Source organism: Hylobates moloch, unplaced genomic scaffold (genome assembly GCF_009828535.3).
Source record: "Hylobates moloch isolate HMO894 unplaced genomic scaffold, HMol_V3 SCAFFOLD_2, whole genome shotgun sequence".
NCBI classification, from domain to species: Eukaryota; Metazoa; Chordata; class Mammalia; order Primates; family Hylobatidae; genus Hylobates; species Hylobates moloch.
In genome coordinates this window covers 10,099,039-10,118,335 of record NW_026652277.1, presented here as the reverse complement: position 1 = coordinate 10,118,335, position 19,297 = coordinate 10,099,039, and the positions used below count along the sequence as shown (strand labels likewise).

At 40.1% G+C, this 19,297-nt stretch overlaps 1 long non-coding RNA gene across 1 annotated transcript in view; it reads left to right on the top strand.

Moving 5' to 3' along the window:
• The window catches only part of LOC116469763 (uncharacterized), a 74,751-nt gene extending 60,768 nt beyond the window's left edge, over positions 1-13,983 (top strand). The window contains exon 3 of the long non-coding RNA XR_004248342.2: positions 13,897-13,983. This is a non-coding gene — a long non-coding RNA (uncharacterized LOC116469763). The remainder of the gene's footprint in view (positions 1-13,896) is intronic.
• Positions 13,984-19,297: the final 5,314 nt, after the last annotated feature.

The following is a 19,297-nucleotide window of genomic DNA, read 5'->3' as shown; positions in this document are numbered from 1 at the left end:
TCTTAACCAGGCCGAAGGGATACCACTGGGGTTCAGACAACTTATATCAGGCCTAAAAGTGGATGCTGGCCAGGAGCGGTGGCTCACACCTGTAATCCCAACACTTTGGGAGGCAGAGGTAGGCAGATCACCTGAGGTCAGGAGGTCAAGGCCAGCCTGGCCAACATGGGGAAATCCCGTCTCTACTAAAAAATACAAAAATTAGCAGGGTGTGGTGGTGGTCACCTATAATCCCAACTACTTGGGAGGCTGAGGCAGGGGAATCACTTGAACCTGGGAAGTGGAGTTTGCAGTGAGCCGAGATCACACCACTGCAATCCAGCCTGGGCAACAGAGCAAGACTCCATCTCGGAAAAAAAAAAAAAACAAAAAACAAAACAAAACAGAAAAACAGTGGATGCTGAGGCAGCGATTCTATGAAACCAATGTATGGCATTATCTTTACTTGCTGCCATAGTAAGCACTGGCAATATTAATGTACCAAATAGCTCCAGATTCCTCTTAGGCTGAAAATTGTTTTCAAACAAATAAAACAAAAACCTCAATGAACTTCTTTAGATGTGAAAGTTCAAGTTATGTGGACGTGTTTTGGAAGGAGACTGGGGGCAAGTGCTGACTGATGTTTCTTGTGTAATGAATAAGTAGGATTTTTTAGTCAGGAACAAACAAGAAGAAAAAAGATGGAGGGGTCAGTGAATCAAAGAGAAGCTCCATGGAGATAGGTGGTCAGAGAGAACTCCCAGGTCAGGGTGGCCACGTAACAACATTCAATTTTGAGTTCTGGAAGGTATTTAATATAAAATACTGCATCCTCCCACCTGTAAATGCCTATGACATCGCATTGTGCCAGTTATATGTCAGAAAATAATTTAGTGTTCAGAATCAGCGCTGAGTGGAGCCACCAAGGGACAGTGGGCATGGCATGAGGAAAGAATTCAAAATTCAAAGTGATTGAAGAAAAACAGGACTTCAAAGATGGAGATGAGGAGGAGCCTGCATCCAACTCCCAGTTGTGTGCTGGAGGGAGCTCCTGCTTGCCCATGAATATTCTCAGGAATTTTGTAAGTCTGTTGTTAAACACAGCTATTATTAAAACTGCAATGAGATACGGTCTCAGGCTGGGCACGGTGGCTCATACCTGTAATCCCAGCACTTTAGGAGTCTGAGGAGGCGGGTGGATCACATGAGGTCAGGAGTTTAAAGCCAGCCTGGCCAACGTGGTGAAACCCCATCTCTACAAAAATACAAAAATTAGCTGGGCATGATGGCGGGTGCCTGTAATCCCAGTTACTTGGGAGGCTGAGGCAGGACAATTGCTTGATCCCAGGATGCAGAGGTTGCAGTGAGCTGAGATTGTGCCATTGCACTCCAGCCTGGGAGACTGAGACTCCATCTCAAAAAAAAAAAAAAAAAAAGACATCATCTCACCCCAGTTAAAGTGGTTTATATCCAAAAGACAGGCAATAACAAATGCTGGTGAGAATGTGGAGAAAGGGGAATCCTTATACAGTTTTGGTAGGAATGTAAATTAGTGCAACCACTATGGAGAACAGTTTGGAGGTCCCCTAAAACACTAAAAACAGAGCTACTATATGACCCAGCAATCCCACTGCTGGGTGTATATCCTAAAGAAAGGCAATCAGTATATTGAAGAGATACCTGCAGTGTTGCAGCACTGTTCACAATAGCCAAGATTTGGAAGCAACCTAAGTGTCCATCAATAGATGAACGGATAAAAAAAATGCGGTACGTATACATAATGGAGTACTGTTCAGCCACTAAAAAGAGTGAGATCCTGTCATTCACAACAACATGAGGGAAACTGGAGATCATAGGTTAAGTGAAATAACCCAGACACAGAAAGACAAACATTCCACAAATAAGTGAGAACATTACCTATCACTTTACATCTCACTTATTTGTGGGATCTAAAAATCAGAGCCAGATGCGGTGGCTCATGCCTGTAATCCTAGCACTTTGGGAGGCCAAGGCAGGCAGATCACTTGAGGTCAGGAGTTCGAGATCAGCAAGGCCAATGTAGTGAAACCCCGTCTCTACTAAAAATACAAAAATTGGCCGGGCATGATGCTGTGTGCCTGTAATGCCAGCTACTCAAGAGGCTGAGGCAAGAGAACTGTTTGAACCCAGGAGGCGGAGGTTGCAGTGATCTGAGATCGCACCACTGCACTCCAGCCTGGGTGACAGAGTGAGACTGTGTCTCAAAAACAAACAGACAAAAACTCCCAAAACAATTGAACTCACGGATATAAAGAGTAAACAAATGGTTACCAGAGTCTGGGAAGGGTTGGAGTGGGGTGGCGGGGAGGTAGGGATGGTTAATGGGTACAAAAAAAGTTATAAATGATGAATAAGACCTGTTATTTCATAGCACAACACGGTGACTATAGTCAATAATAATTGTACATTTTAAAACAACTAAAGGGTATAATTGATTATACTCGAGCACCTTAGTGTTACAACCAAAACCCTTAGTTGTAACACTGCGGATAAACGCTTGAGGGGATGGAGACCCCATTCTCTATGATGTGATTATTACGCATTGCATGTCTGTACCAAAACATCTCACATGCCCCATAAATATATGCACCTACTATGTACCCACAAAAATTAAAAATTATATAAGCATAATTAAATAAGTTGTATCAAATAACAGAAGTAACAAACACTCAGAATATCACTTTCTGATTATTTTACTACATTTTACCATTATACATGCTCTGAGGTTATTCATGCCTAGCATATCCGTATGGTGGCAACAGCATATAACAGTGAGTGATGGTTCACCTATGGCATTTGGGTAGCGTGAATTTACCATGGTGGGAGTATTTACACCATAGGCATTGGCAAACACTACCTGTTGGGCTTTCTGGTTGTGGGGAGCCAGGTTGTTAAATAGTTACCACTAACCGTTGGCCACTCCCCAACTCATGCACATGAATATCAAAAGATAAGGAGGTATATTATGGGGCCCAGGATATGATGAAGAAGGAATTAGAGAAAAAAAAAGTCTCAAGGGAGCAGATGGCCTCTAAGGAGAGCTCAGTTACACGTGAGGTTCACGACTTCCCTCTGCACTTCCTTGCAGGGCTCCTGAATCTTCACACAGAGCTTGATACCTGTGCTGTTCATGCCCCATAAATCCGAGTCCATCTGTTTCAGTTCTGGTATAACATCTCATTTCTAATCTTTACTTCTATTTTGGATACAGAAATGACGTACATATTTTTTATCCTTTCCTGAGTCTATTCAGTAATGTTGAGATAAACTGTATTTCTGACAAAGGAGATGATACATCTATATAATCATACTATTTTTGGTATTTTTTAAAAAGTTATATTGGATTCATAGTTTTATCATTATCTGGATTTAGATTACATCCCAAACATCATGCTTGTTAATCTAAATCTTCTTTGATTATGTTAGGCAGATAGGATAATAAGAGAGCTCCTAACAGATGTTTCATTGTTGGAGCAGTAGTGTTCCCGCCTGCATCATTTCTTCATCTTTTATTTTCCCAGTTTCTTGGCTAAAGTCACTAACAGCTTGCAAGTTCCAGCCTGTGTTGTTTTCTGGCCATGATGAAAGCAGGGACGTAGCTCCAGCTTCCTTACAGCATGAGATAATACATTGAGTAATTCTCCTGTTTTGTGAATCGATGATCTAGTTAGTATAGGGGTTGAGGGTGTGGGTTCTGGACCCAGACTGAGTGAATTCCTTCCAGTCCTCATCCTGCCACTTTTTAGCTGGATAACCTTGGGCGTCTCTATCCACCTGTTGTTTTGTTTCCTTGTCTGTAAAATGTGAATAAGGATGGTATCTACCTTATGGGTGGATTAGATTTCTGTGTCTGCCAGAACAAATGATGAGAAACCTGTCGCTGAATGCAAGTGAAATGTATTGTCTCAGAGTTCTGGAGGCCAGAAGTCCAAACTGCAGGAGTCAGCAGGGGCACACTCTCTCCAGAGGCTCTAGGGGAAATCGTCTTTCATTCCTTGCCTCCTCCAGCTAATGGTGGTGGCTGGCATTCCTCAGCTTGTGGCTGCATCACTCCAATCTCTGCTTCCATAGTTAGACTGCTTCTTTCTCTTCTGTTGGCCTCCTGTGTGAGTCCCTTAAAAGAACAATTGCCAATGGCTTTAGGGCCCGTTGACTATTTCAGGACGATCTCGAGATCCTTAATTATATATGCAAAGATTTTTTTTTTTCAAATAGTGTAACATGAATGGGTTCTGCGAATTAGAACATTATATATCTCTTTGGGGCACCATTCAACTCACTAAAATGGGGTTGTAAAGATTCAATGAGTGCATACAAGTAGAATAGCTGGAACAATTTCTTGCCTATAATAAAAGATTATTAAATATTTCTCCTTCCCTTCTCCCACTCTCCCTCGTTTTCTTTTCCTTCTCCCTTCTACTTTTTTTCCCCTTGGTTTTCTTTTCAACGTATTTTTTGAAGTCTTCTCATTTTCTTTAAGTTGCCATATTGAGTCCCAAGTCTCAGGATTCAGTTTCCACTGGGGTCTTTCATTGTTTCCCAACCAAAGGTAACCTCTGTTTTGATGTTGGGGTTTCTGGAGCAGGATTCTTCAAGTTCTGCCAGTTGAGTTTGAGGGAGCATCTCTCTTGTCCCTGTTCCAGAGCCTCTCTCTGATGGCCTGCCTAAGAATGCCTGTCTTCTTGGCTGTCTGACCTTTTCAGTCTATTTTTCAGGTCCTGGACAACAACTCCTGACCTACAGTAGCTTGGACCATACTTGTGGATACCTCCAGCTATGATTTGAAATAACTGTATACTTTGCATTCCACATTCTGACTGTTCTTTTTCTTTTGGCCAGAACCAAACCTCCAGATGTTTCTGCTTGTCTGCCTTATCAGGGAGACACTAGTGGTAGTCATGATCTGAGTCAACTCTAACCCACACATGATGTATTTTTCCCTTCTGACCTCTCCGCTGTCCGTTCCAAAAGCTGGGCCAGCTAATTTAGTTCCTGACTTATCCTAGTAGGTGGGCCTGGGAAACCCTGGCTTCTTTGTCCATGCTGTATCAAGGGGCATCACACTGAGTGGGCCTGGACAATATTGAGATCCATCCAACGGCATGGCTAGGCTAATTTAGAAACACATGGACATTTTGAATAGAATATTTCAAGATTTTCTTAACATTTTGGGGGGTTGTTATTGATAGATGAGAAAGAAGAAAGAAATCATCCACAACTGAGACCATTTGAATTTCCAGTTATTCATAAAGTCACACATGGATGAAATTGACATGCCAATTTTAGAGGCAAGTTAAATTCAACTCCAAAATCCAAAGAATGAAATGAACTCCCTCCCACTCAAAAAAAAATCTTAAGAGCTGATCTCTCCTTTTGTTTCCTTGTCTGTAAAATGTGAATAAAGATGGTATCTACTTCATGGGTGTCATGGGTAGATTAGATTTCTGTGACTTCCAGAACAGATGATGACAAACCTGTTGCTGAATGCAAGAGAAATGTATTCCCTCAGAGTTCTGGAGGCCAGAAGACCAAACTGCAGGGGTCAGCAGGGGCACACTCCCTCCAGAGGCTCTAGGGGAAATCGTCTTTCATTCCCTTGCCTCCTCCAGCTAATGGTGGTGGCTGGCATTCCTCAGCTTGTGGCTACCTCACTCCAATCTCTACCTCCATAGCTACACTGCTTCTTTCTCTTCGGTTGGCCTCCTTTGTGAGTCTTTTAAAAGGACACATGCCATTGGATTTAGGGCCCATTGACTATTACAGGATGATCTTGAGATCCAACTCCCAAATTCAAAGAATAAAAAGAACTCCCCTCCCCACTAAAAGAAATCTTAAAAGCTGATCTCTCCTTCACAAAGCCATGGGAAAAACATACACTCTTGTGCTCCAGAATGGTCCTAGTCCTAGCATTGCATAACCTATGTACAATTTACTGATCTGAAAACATTCCTGCTGTATTTGCTGTTTCATGCATTTACTCATTCTTTACTTTAGATAGCAATTATTCACTGTGCATGAGTTCTGCGTTTTCAAGGGGTTATCTAGATACTTTACCTGACATTCATTTTGCTTTAAATAAAAAAAAAAAGACTTGAGATCAAATTTCCTCAAGGGCTCACTCCCTGCTGCACAGAAATGACTTTGCCTTAAAGTAAAAGTACATTACCTGAGGACTATAATGCATTAAGAGGGATTGTAGTAACAAGAAAAAAATCTGGTAGGATTAGCTCAGTATAATGCTGTATTGCACAATATTTCCAAGTTTAGTCATATTATACTACATTGAACTTTTCAGCTTATTGATTTTCTGTACATTCTTGTTAAGATGGTGTAATAGCTGTTCAGAAAAGTTCCAAATTGAAAAACTCTAGCTAGGAAAGTAACTCTTATAGATCTACTAATTAAATGTCCTTTCACTGGGAGGTAGGCTCCTCTATTCTGTATTAATTTTCTGGTCTTCTAGGAAGTTAATGCAACCTGTTTAATGAACAGAGAAGTGTGATTCACTTCCTACATTCTGGAAGACAGCTTCAAAAGAAGGCTTTTCAACTTCTTCTGTCATGATATCAGCAGGATATTAGTTTTCTGTAAACAGTGATAGAAGCCTCAGAGTCCTGCTAGGACTTCAGAAATTATGACGGAGTATTTCTCTTCTCCTTCCAAAGTCATATGCTAGTTGTGATATTCTTACTGCATTTATGTTTATTCTGCCAACATCCTAGGAATCAATGTTTGAAATAGAGGCCGGATCCCTTGCCATTGTAACTTTTAGAGTATGGCTCAGCTTAGAGTAGCCCACAGTTTAAAATAATAGTAGCTAAAAGCAATTGAAGTTCATTTTTCTCTCTTGTTCTGGAAGTCTGGATTGAGGAAAAGCTATGCAGGCATGGCACTGTGTGCTGTTAGGAGTCCAAAGTCCCTTGATTTTTTTTTTTTTTTTTTACCTCTGCCATCTTCAACATGTGGCTTTTGCTTCATGGCCCCAGTTAGTTGCCCATGTTCCAGCCATCCAGTCTGCATTCCTGGGAAAAGGAAGGGGCAAAAAAGACATGCTTTGTCTCTTCAAATATACTTAGTGGAAGGGACACAGGACACATCTGCTAATACTTCATTGACAGGAACATGGTCATGTGATAGCGATTTTTTGTGAAGGGGAAATGGAGTCTTTGCTTCTGGAAACTACGTTCTTAGTTTGTCATTAACCTTTATTTAAATCATTTTAAAATGTACTTTTAAAAGTTGTCTTTATTATTTTTGAAATGGAAAAGAAGTTATGTAGTAAACAATGCAGTAATTGCAAAATATAAAAAACGAAACTAAATTCTTCCTAAAATTCCAAGAAGCATTGGCAGTAGTTTAGGGTAAATACTTTCAGTTTAATTTCTTTATAATAATTTCAATGTAGTATTTGCAAACATAACAAAATATCTTGAATTTATTTCCATGTTGGTATCCACATGTGTATGACATTCTTCTTTAAGGCAATATAGTGTTCCATTGTTGGGCCATACCATAATTTCTTTAACAACATGGCCCCTATTCATAGTTTGTTTTTTTTCCCCTAATTTTCTTCTGTTATGACATAGTCACATTAACCACGCATGCACAGATGTTGCTTGGGTATTTGTTAACACAGTGAATGGTCTGAAATTTTACCTTACTTTAAGCCAACAAGTTAGCCTGACACAGCTTCCTTGATGTCAGCAGAAGACTCCAATCTCCTGCATCAAACAGAAAGGATTTTATCACTCACAATACCATAGCCAGCAGAGCTCCATACTAACACCAGTTCCCCTTCCTTTGGACATCATTTTGACTGCAGGACCAGGCAGCTTCTGCTCATGCACTGGGTTTGTGTCAGAGTTGAGGAACCCCAAACCTAGGAAACCCCAGTCTTTTAAAAGGGCCACCATCAAGCCTCTCCCATCTTTGCCCCAGAGGGAGCCATTATCTTTAGCATATTGGTGGGCAAACAAATCTGCCTTCTCCTGGAAACAATCTGTCTTCACTACACAAACATCCCTGAAAAGATAGTCTGAAGCAGAAGTTGCCAGTGTCTCTGTTTATAAGATGTGCAGAAGTACAGAGACCCATGGAGAACTGTTTCCCAACAGTATGGATTCTCTCACAGCAAAGAGTTCTGTGCCTGTCTTGTCTCATTGTCACTTCCCTATAGGTAGCCTCTGTCAGGTTGTCCTCCCTGAGATTCTGGCTTTCCTGATGAACATCAATGACATCGTGGACTGGGTGACAGAGAAGGCAAGTCCAGGAAGTCTTCTTTTCAGAACCAGTTTAGAGTTCCCTGGACTAAATCACATCACATTCATACATAATATGTGCCAGAAAACCTACTAACCAACCAACCAACCAACCAACCAACCTCAAAGTTCAAGATGAAAACACCTATTCCCATACACAGCTGTCTATCCATCCATCAGCATGTGCTTAATGGCTCTCTTCCCTGGGTTTACTTTGTGGCAGGCATCATACTGATAATGCTATTCATTCTTGGTATTAGCATAGTGATATGGTTCGGCTGTGTCTCCACCCAAATCCCATCTTGAATTGTGGTTCCCGTAATCCCCATGTGTGGTGGGAAGGAACAGGTGGGAGATCATTGAATCATGGGCAGTTTCCCCCATACCATTCTTGTGGTGGTGAACAAGTCTCAGGAGATTTGATGGCTTTATAAGGGGAAACCCCTTTCACTTGGTTCTCCATTCTCTCTTGTCTGCCACCATGTAAGACATACCTTTTGCCTTTCCCCATGATTGTGAGGCACCCCCAGCCATGTGGAACTGAGTCCATTAAACCTCTTTTTCTTTATAAATTACCCAGTCTTGGGTATGTCTTTATCCACAGTGTGAAAACGGACTAATTCACATAGAGCAGAACAATACATAAAACAATTCCTCTTCTGTTTGAGGCTTAGTTATATGTTATGCAGTATTTCAGATTTACAGAACATTTTACATTTACAGAACACGAAAACACAGGAAGTCAAATATAGCTTGTGAAATGTATTCCAAGACCAATTTAAATTTATCATCATCATCATTATTATTAGAGGCGTATTTGCTAGTTTGTTTTGTTCCACTAATGCTCATAATAGAAGCCACTTATAAAATTGTTCCTGAGAGTGCCTACTTAATTAAGATTTAGATTTTCCTTCTTTTCTTATTTGGTTAAAATATTATAAATCAGAATCATGTTCTTCTCTCCTTTTCAGGCACACACTCATATTTAAATTCTTGTGCTTGTTGAATTTTTCCTTCTACAGGACTTCAGTTTTCCATAACTGGAACATTTATTTATTCAGACGAGCTTATCTTTCTAGATAACTCATATATAGATGATTAGCTTTGTTGTGTTTTCCTGTAGAATTGCTGAGAAGCATTTTTTATCTTTCTTACATGACCACATCAATGGCAGTCCCTCAGGATTTACTTCCTCTCTGACGTTTACTGGATTCTTCTAAAATCATTGTTCTCTAAGTGTGGTCCCTGGACCAGCAGCAAGAACATCACCTGAGAACTTGTTTAAAATACAATTTACAGACCTACTCATGCCACAATTCTAGGGATGGGATCCAGTAATCTGAGCTTAAACAAGCCCTCCAGCTGCATTGAAGGCTACCAACCCTGTGAGAACCACTCTCTAAATCAGAGGATCTCAACCTTGCTCGTGCAGGAGAATTACCTGGGGAGCTTTAAAGAAATATTGATGCCTGGGTCTTCACCCCAGAAATTCTGAATTAATTAGTCTCAGGTGAGGCCAGAGAACTGGGGATTTTACTAGCTCCCCAGGTGATTATAAAGTTCAGCCAAGGTTGAGAACCGCTGCTCTAAATCATTCATAACTTCACGTTATATTTGCCAACTCCAGGTTCTTGGAGTTTTTTTCTTTCCCTAAGGGGCTATGCCATATGAGCAGATAGCAAGCCTCTGGTGAATTAAATATTACCTTGTTGTGAGTGGATTTAGATAGTAAATGAAATGTGACACTGCATCTTATCATTTCCTTTGGTTTTGTTTATCATACATGATGAGCCTTTGAACTCGAAGCTGAATTAATTTAATGCAATGTTTCCTTTTGGATCTGTTGGATTTTGTGTGTTTCAGGGTGACAGGCAAAAGGAACATCTAAATGCTCTTCCTGTGATCTTTGGGGAAAGCACCCGAGTAGAAAGAGTGTCCACGGTACATTATCCATGTAAAGTGAGTTTAATCAGTCGGAATTGATTTGTTTAAGTTACACTTACATGTACAAAAAGAAATGTTCCGGACTAAATAAATTCAGTATTAAAATTGCCTTCACACTCCATACCTAACCAATTTTTATCACTGTATGTGCTACCAGTTAGATGCTACTTGGGAAAGAAAATGTGATCCTTCAGCTAGCAAATGAGGGGAGACAGTAAGCAGTAACTTCTTCCTGGTTTCAGGGGAGAGGAATATCTTAGGAGCCTTTCCAGACATAGATTAGAAGCACTCCCAACTCACTTTATAATAGCCAATTAATCATTTTCTCCATACTCAGCCAGGTGTTTAAATCGTACCTTTGTCATATTAACAAGTGACATACTTCTTTTCATCTTCAATCTTATTTTATATATGGAGAGAGCTCGGGGGTGACTGTCCTTTGGGAGTCAGGTTTGATACTGGGAGATCCCTAGATGTCCTTTGAAACTGGGCATCCATAGATGTCATTTGGATGAGAAGATTCTAAAATATTCATGGCCAAGTGACAGCCTTTCGCCACCTGAAGCTAGATGGACATATTTACTGTCACACGCAGCAAAGCCAGAATGGCTCCTGGGGTCTTGACTCACAAAGCTCTGCGGTGATGGCTAACTGACCACAGTGTTCCAAGGTGTGAGACTGGTGGACCAGCAGCAAAGGCACGACTTGATTTCATAACAGAAACAAGAAATCAAGGACAAGGAAGCAGAAGGCAGATATCAACTGTTACAGTTTGACAATCATGAGCTCTTCCTCTGATTCTAGACCTGAGCAAATTCTCAAACCCAGAGCCCTTCTGTTGAATGAGAATCTGATGCCCCAAAGGAAGAGCCCTGATATGTGACAGAAAGCATACAGAGTACAACATAACTTCCCCAGTCCTTCCGTAAGGCTACTTAGCAGACTATCCTAGGGAGAACTTTGATGGAAGACGTAAGAGTTCTTCTGCATAGATTATGTAGCCTGATAAATGCGAAGGTTTTATAGCTATAAATAGTGGATCTCATGATTAATTTTATGTCAGTTTGGCGAGGGTATGGTGTTCAGTTGTTTGGTCAAACACTAGTCTAAATGTTGATGTGAATGTATTTTCTGTATTAAATTTCCACATTTACAATTAGTTGACTTGAAGTAAGACATATTACTTCCCATAATTTGACAAGGCCTCATCCAATCAACTGAACACCTTAAGAACAAAAACTGGGCTTCCTGAGGAAGAGGAAATTCTGCCTTAATACTGCAACATAGAAATTCTACTTGAATTTTGGAGCTGCCCTACACATTTTGACTTGCCAGGCCCACCATTGCCTTTGTGTGTCAGTTCCTTAAAATCTATTTCTCCTCTTATCTATCTTTTATTTGTCTGTTCATCTATCCATCCATCCATCCACACTATTTGTTCTCGACAATTTTGACCAATACAGTAGATAAAAATCTAGGTAGGGGAGTGGTGGTAGAGAACTACAGGATTCTGAAGCTGGCCCATATACTTTTTTTTTTTTGAGATGGAGTCTTGCTCTGTCACCCAGGTTGGAGTGCAATGGCATGATCTCGACTCACTGCAACCTCCGCTGCCTCCCAGGTTCAAGTGATTCGCCTGCTTCAGCCTCCCGAGTAGCTGGACTACAGATGCCCGCCACCATTCCCGGCTAATTTTTACATTTTTAGTGGGGGGGGGGTTTCACTATGTTGGCCAGGCCAGTCTCGAACTCCTGACCTCGTGATCTGCCTGCCTTGGCCTCCCAAAGTGCTGGGATTACAGGTGTGAGCCACCAGGCCTGCCCCGGCCATGTAATTTAACAGGCAACTACTGACATGCTACAGGCCCCTAAGAGATAATGAAGACTCAACCAGGCAACATGAATCGATGATGGCACCTGAGTGATTCATCATGAGCTGGTATTGGCATAACCCTAAGTCATAAGGTGAAGTAGGCACAATAGTGATCCGCTATGCAGTGGAAATGATTCATTCAGAATTGGTTCCAAGCAGGTCCTGAGAGTACACATAAGTTACAGAAACAAGCGGCTCAGATTCCACATCTGATGTCACATTAATGCCTTACCTCACTTTACACCATTGCCAGCTGATAGGCAGGTGAGCTTGTTTGTTAATGCAAGGGAATAAATAGCTGCTATTGCACTAATGACCTATCAGGGGTGCCCTTGAAATATGGTGATTAGGATAAATCTTCTCAGTAGCAGTGCTTTGAGTAGCACGTCTGATCATGTGTTTTGTTTGGAGGGAGAAGTTGTCCGAGGTAGGAATACACATGGACTCCAGGGAGTGGTGAGTGGCTTGGAGAGGAGAGCTGAGGAGAGGTATGTGGATGGACCTATGACATGAACACAAAGTGTGCAGAACACTGTATTGCATGTCAGTGGCCACCAAATAACACCTATTCCCAAGAAGAGGCTGGAAACCAGGTGAACAAGATGTCTCATTTAGGTGCCTCTGCTCTCACGGCCCGTTTGTTTGTCCATAAACAGAGGAGTCATGCTGGCAGGGATGGAAGCATGGATAGCCTAATTGCCATCAACTGCATCTCACCGAGCTTATTCTAGCTGCCATTGCTGCTGAAAGTCCTGCCCCTACAATCCTTCAAGGAGACCATCTGGGCACTTGGTGACAAGCTGCTAACATTAGACACCATCAACCTTTCTATGATTCATCCTTATTGAGAATGATCCATATCTTAAGTATGGCTTTGTCTCCCCTGACTGCAGTGACTGAGCCACACTGTCAGACAGCTCAAGACATCCACTGTACACCAGAGGAGGTAGGGCAGTGGAAATATGACTGTGGATTCCCCTGGTCTTCCCATAAATGACTCACCGGAAGCTGACACCCTAATAGAGCAATAAAGGTATCTTCTTAAGGGCAAAGCTAAGCCACAGTATGGAGAGGATACCCTGTGAGATGGAGTGCTATCACACAAGATGCTGTTATATGGTGCTGTGTCACTGACAGTTCAAAACCTGCATCTGGGAACCAAGGAAGGAAACAGAAGTTGATCCTCTCTCTATTAATTCTAATCAAGTCACTTGGAGACTGTGCTTGCCATTCACGCAACTCTAGGTGTTTCTGGATTAGAGATCCTAGTTCCTGATGGGAGGGGTATACTTCCTTCAGAGGACACAAAAAGGATTCCAGTAAACCTAAGTCAATTACCACAGGGTGATTTGGGGTCCTCATGCCAGTAGTAGAGGGACAAAAAAAAAGAATTACTATATTGACAGGAGGAATTGATGCTGATTATCACAAAGATAGAGGGTCACTCCTATAGTATGGGGCAGAGAGAAGAAAGTCCAGAATCCATGACAGTTACTGGAACACCTCCAGATGCTTTCATGCCTGGTGACATCTGTGAGTGGTCAGTTGAAACAACCACAGCCAAGAAGCACATGATGGCCAGGGGATCAGGTTCCTCAAAAATAAAAGTCCAGGTCATCTTGCCAGACAGGTAACCTAGACCAACAGGAGCAGAGCTGAAGGTTGGAGCGAACTGGAATGAGTAGTAGAGGAGGAAGATGATGAATATCACATGTTGACTCTTAATGCCATAGCTTATCCCATGAAAGCTCCTCCAGCTATAAAAGTTTATGGTTTTACTTTTGTGTGTTTGTCTATTTTTTAGAAGTTGTGTCTGGCTACTCCCTTGAACCAGCAGAGACAGATATCAGGACAACACGGACTTAACATGGAACACAGGATTGTAAATCAATAAACTAACACTCTGGAAAATGAACAATAAAATTATTATTATACAATTACATATAAAAATTGAAATGCTACGTAAAAATATAAATTTAAATAAAATGAAAAAATAACAAAATTTGTCTTTAAAAATATGTAATTCATTTCCTTTTCATTTCACTATTCAGAAAAGTCCAAGTGTTAAACATCCGGATGTATAAGAAGCTATGACCCCTATCATGACTATATCCTGCTTAATAATGCTGATGATTAAAAGTTCCTAAAGTTTCATCCAATCTTCAATCTTAGACTCTAAATTCTTCCTCTTATGAGCTATAGTAGCTTAACAATTGATTAGTATTCATTTAATTTTCATTCTGTGCTTGTGTACTGTTATTAAACTGTCTTCTGTCATCTCCAGTAAGTAAGTTTAATTATTAAGCAAAAGTGAAAAGACAATATTCTGGGATTTTCATTATTAAAAGTTGTTCCAAGTCCGTGTTTCTATTTCTTACATAGACTGTTTTAGGTGCTGAGAACCTAGGATTTTATTTTAAATGCTTCTTAAAATCTTGCAGATACTTCTTTCTGCACCCACTGCTCTTGGTATATCCTCTTTCCTGAATTATGATAGCAACCCAGTAGCTGGTTTTATTGTCCAGAGTCATCTCTGTCTCAAATCCAGCCTTCGTACTGCTACCAAAGTACACTCTTATATAAAAAGAAATCTGAAGGCGCTGGTTTTGTGCCATAAACTTTCAGGGACTCCCACCATCCTGTAAATTCCTCCGTGTTTTGACCCTAAAATACTTTGTCACCTTCATCTGCTACCATAAATTACTTCTCCCTTTTATGTCTAAAAATGTTCTCAGTATCACAAAGGATTGTTTCAGTGCCATATCCAGACACACCAACTATATTGTAACTGTCTGCTTATCTTCCTTGTTTGCTTTTTCAAGGAAGTTTCTCTCTTTCCCTTATGAACAATAATTGTGCACTGGATTGAGCCATATCTTGGAAAGATGTTAGCATGCCAGTAGACATTCTTGATACTTAAAGCCTTGGATGAGAGGCAGTCAACATACAATTGGGAAGAACGGACTTGTGACCAAAGGAGTAGCCAGCTAGTATAGTAGTGTTTTTAATTAATCAGCAGTCAAGAAGATCCAATGTGAGTTTATTAACTGGGTGATATGAAGATCCAAGCAAACCATGGGTTAGAATGGGAAATGGAAAAAGGGCATGCAGAAATCCACTCCTGAGAGAGGAGCTGCCATTCTTTATCCTCTTTATTTAAGTAAGAACGTACAAGATCTTGCCCCAGTGGTCAGGCGAGACTGGGGAAAGATGCAATAAGAGAGGGAGGCATGTGAGGCTGAGATGCCTGAAGCTGTTCCAACTGGACCAAGTCACATTTTCAAAGGCAAGTCTTTTCAACAAAATCCTCTAAATGATCCTCAAAGACCAATGAGCCGATTAGGCAATGGAAGTAAAGATGGTATTTTGGAGTTTGGTATATTAGATAAAAACCCAACCAATATTTGTAACCTGTTTATATGGCCATTGGTTTTGACTTTTTGTTAACAGAAAAAATTGCTGATATCACCAGCTGCTCTTTGGCCAAAGACGCTGTGTGGTCCAAGCTCAGTAGCAAATGACCAACATCCCCACATGGGCTCAGTTACCTGCAGCCTGTCATGTCAGCACAACTGGCCATTTACAAACCAGTGGGGGTTTCTTAGGAGTTTGTTTATCTTTTAATAGAACCAACCGCCTGGAGTTGAATTGTCTGGGCTATAAATAGAGAAATAGTGCACAGGATAGTTTCCCCATTAAAGAGGAGAAGAACATTAGATGGAAAAAAAGAAGCACATTTTTATATTACTGCTTTATAGGACCTGGGTAGAGTTTTTGGAATTTTTACCCAGTTAGCTTTGCAACTGAAAAAGAAAATAATGGTTAACAGTACCAGCATGTTCCAAATACCTAGAATCTGCTGAATGTCATTTTGTAATCTCTGGAGGTCAGAAAAAAGAAACCACGGTGGGATATTACCCTTGTCAACCCTAATGGTAGTACAACAGACTGATAATCTATAAAGCAAAACACTGTAGTAACCTCCTGAGGTTACTAGCAGGTGGAGAACGCTCTGTTCTGCAGAAACCAGCTGGGTACAGTTCAAAGCATTCACAAATTCTTTTTAAGGATGCCTTGTGTTATCAGTAGGGCCAAAAATGTCTCAATCAGTGCACATTTCTATAACAATGACCAAACTCTTGGCTAATATGTTCCTGAAATGTGCAGTAGACTATCCTCACAATTTTATGAATTAGCTGAAGTGAAAGATTAGGAATTTTTCATTTAAATCTATCTACCAGTGATATGTGTCCAAATGAGTCAATCCAGACTAATTTTGTTTTTGCTACACTGCATACATTCTCACAGTCTTATTTTTGAAGAAAATTGCAGTCACATATTATTCCTATCAATTTTTCTCTTTATATTTGCCGTATTTACTTTTTCTGATAAAATTTAAACACTGATCAATTATGATGCTCTCAGCAATACTGACCTCACACACTGACCCTATCTGAATTATACATTTACATAATACAAGTTATTTACTTATATAATTTTTTATAACCTTTTTATTTCTTGACCAATAGGAAAATTTTTAAAAAATTTTTTACCTGGAGTAAAATTCACTCTTTCTGGTGTTCAATCCTAAGGGTTTTGATCGACACGTAGTCATGTAATGATCACTACATTTCCATATAGAACAATCTCTCACCCGAACGTTGCCTTTTTGATGCCCCTATGTGGCCAGTTTGCTCACCCCTCACCAAATCCTGGCAACCACCACAGTAGTTTTGCCTTTACCAGAATATCATGCATAATAAATCACAGGCTATTTAGCCTTTGGCGTCATGCTTCTTTCACTGAGCAAAGTACATTTAAGATTTATTCACGTCACTGCATGAATCAACAGCTCATTCATTTTTACTGCTGCATAGTATTCCACTGTATGCATGGAAAACATTCATTTTCTATCCATAATCTTTTCCTTGATTTAAGGACATTTGGATTTTTCCAATCAGCAGTAATTATAAATAAAGTTTCAATAAACACTTGTGCCCAGGTGTTTGTGTAAAAGTAAGTTTCCACTTGGCTAGGGTAAATATTGAAGACTGGAATAAGTGGGTCATATCGTAAGTGTAAGTGTAGCTTTGTAAGAAACTGCCAAACTGTTTTTTACTATTGCTCTACCATTTTGCATTCCCACCGGTAGTGTAAGAGAATTTCGTTTGCTCTAAATCTTTGTCAGCGTTTGGTATTGTCAGTGTTTTTTGTTTTTTTTTTTTTTTTTTTTTAGTGAAATGTGTATTTCATTGTTGTTTTAATTTGCATTTCCCTGATGGCTCATAATTTTGAGCATCTGTTTATGTGCTCATTTTCCTTTTTTTTTTTATTTATTTTTATTTTTTTATTATTATGCTTTAGGTTTTAGGGTACATGTGCACAATGTGCAGGTTTGTTACATATGTATCCATGTGCCATGTTGGTTTGCTGCACCCATTAACTCATCATTTAGCATTAGGTATATCTCCTAATCCTGTCCCTCCCCCCTCCCCCCACCCCACAACAGGCCCCGGTATGTGATGTCCCCCTTCCTGTGTCCATGTGTTCTCATTGTTTAATTCCCACCTATGAATGAGAACATGTGGTGTTTGTTTTTTTTGTCCTTGGGACAGTTTGCTGAGAATGATGGTTTCCAGCTTCATCCATGTCCCTACAAAGGACATGAACTCATCATTTTTATGGTTGCATAGTATTCCATGGTGTATATGTGCCACATTTTCTTAATCCAGTCTATCGTTGTTGGACATTTGGGTTGGTTCCAAGTCTTTGCTATTGTGAATAGTGCTGCAATAAACATACATGTGCATGTGTCTTTATAGCAGCATGATTTATAGTCCTTTGGTTTATATACCCAGTGGCTGGGTCAAATGGTATTTCTAGTTCTAGATCCCTGAGGAATCACCACACTGACTTCCACAATGGTTGAACTAGTTTACAGTCCCACTGACAGTGTAAAAGTGTTCCTATTTCTCCACATCCTCTCCAGCACCTGTTGTTTCCTGACCTTTCAATGACGGCCATTCTAACTGGTGTGAGATGGTATCTCATTGTGGTTTTGATTTGCATTTCTCTGATGGCCAGTGATGATGAGCGTTTTTGCATATGTTTTTTGCCAAAAGAACAAACCTGGAGGCATCACGCTACCTGACTTCAAACTATACTACAAGGCTACAGTAACTAAAACAGCATGGTACTGGTACCACAACAGAGACATAGATCAATGGAACAGAACAGAGCCCTCAGAAATAATGCCTCATATCTACAACTATCTGATCTTTGACAAACTGACAAAAACAAGAAATGGGGAAAGGATTCCCTATTTAATAAATGGTGCTGGGAAAACTGGCTAACCATATGTAGAAAGCTGAAACTGGATCCCTTCCTTACACCTTATACAAAAATTAATTCAAGATGGATTAAAGACTTACATGTTAGACCTAAAACCCTAAAAACCCTAGAAGAAAACCTAGGCAATACCATTCAGGACATAGGCATGGGCAAGGACTTCAAGTCTCAAACACCAAAAGCAATGGCAACAAAAGCCAAAATTGACAAATGGGATCTAATTAAACTAAAGAGCTTCTGCACAGCAAAAGAAACTACCATCAGAGTGAACAGGCAACCTACAAAATGGGAGAAAATTTTCGCAACCTACTCATCTGACAAAGGGCTAATATCCAGAATCTACAATGAACTCAAACAAATTTATGAGAAAAAAACAAACAACCTCATCAAAAAGTGGGTGAAGGACATGAACAGACACTTCTCAAAAGAAGACATTTATGCAGCCAAAAAAACACATGAAGAAATGCTCATCATTTTCCAGCTGTATGTCTTCTTTGGTGAAGTGTATGTACAAATATTTTGCCCATTCTCAAAATTTTTTTTGTTTGTTTGATGTTTTCTTGTTGAGTTTTGAGAGTTCTTTATGTATTCTGGATACAAGTGCTTTGTCAGAAATTATTTTCTCGATTCTAATTCCTTTGACTTTCTATATACATTTTATAATTGCTGGTGATATTTACAAGAAAATCTAATGGGATTTTGCCTGGGATTGCATTTAACCAATTGTTCAGTTTGGGAAGATTGACATCATAACGGTACCGACTCTTCTGTGCCTCAAATGCAGTTTGTATCTCCATTTATTTAGATCTTCTTTGATTTATTTAATTGGTGTTTTGTAGTTTTTAGCATAGAAATCC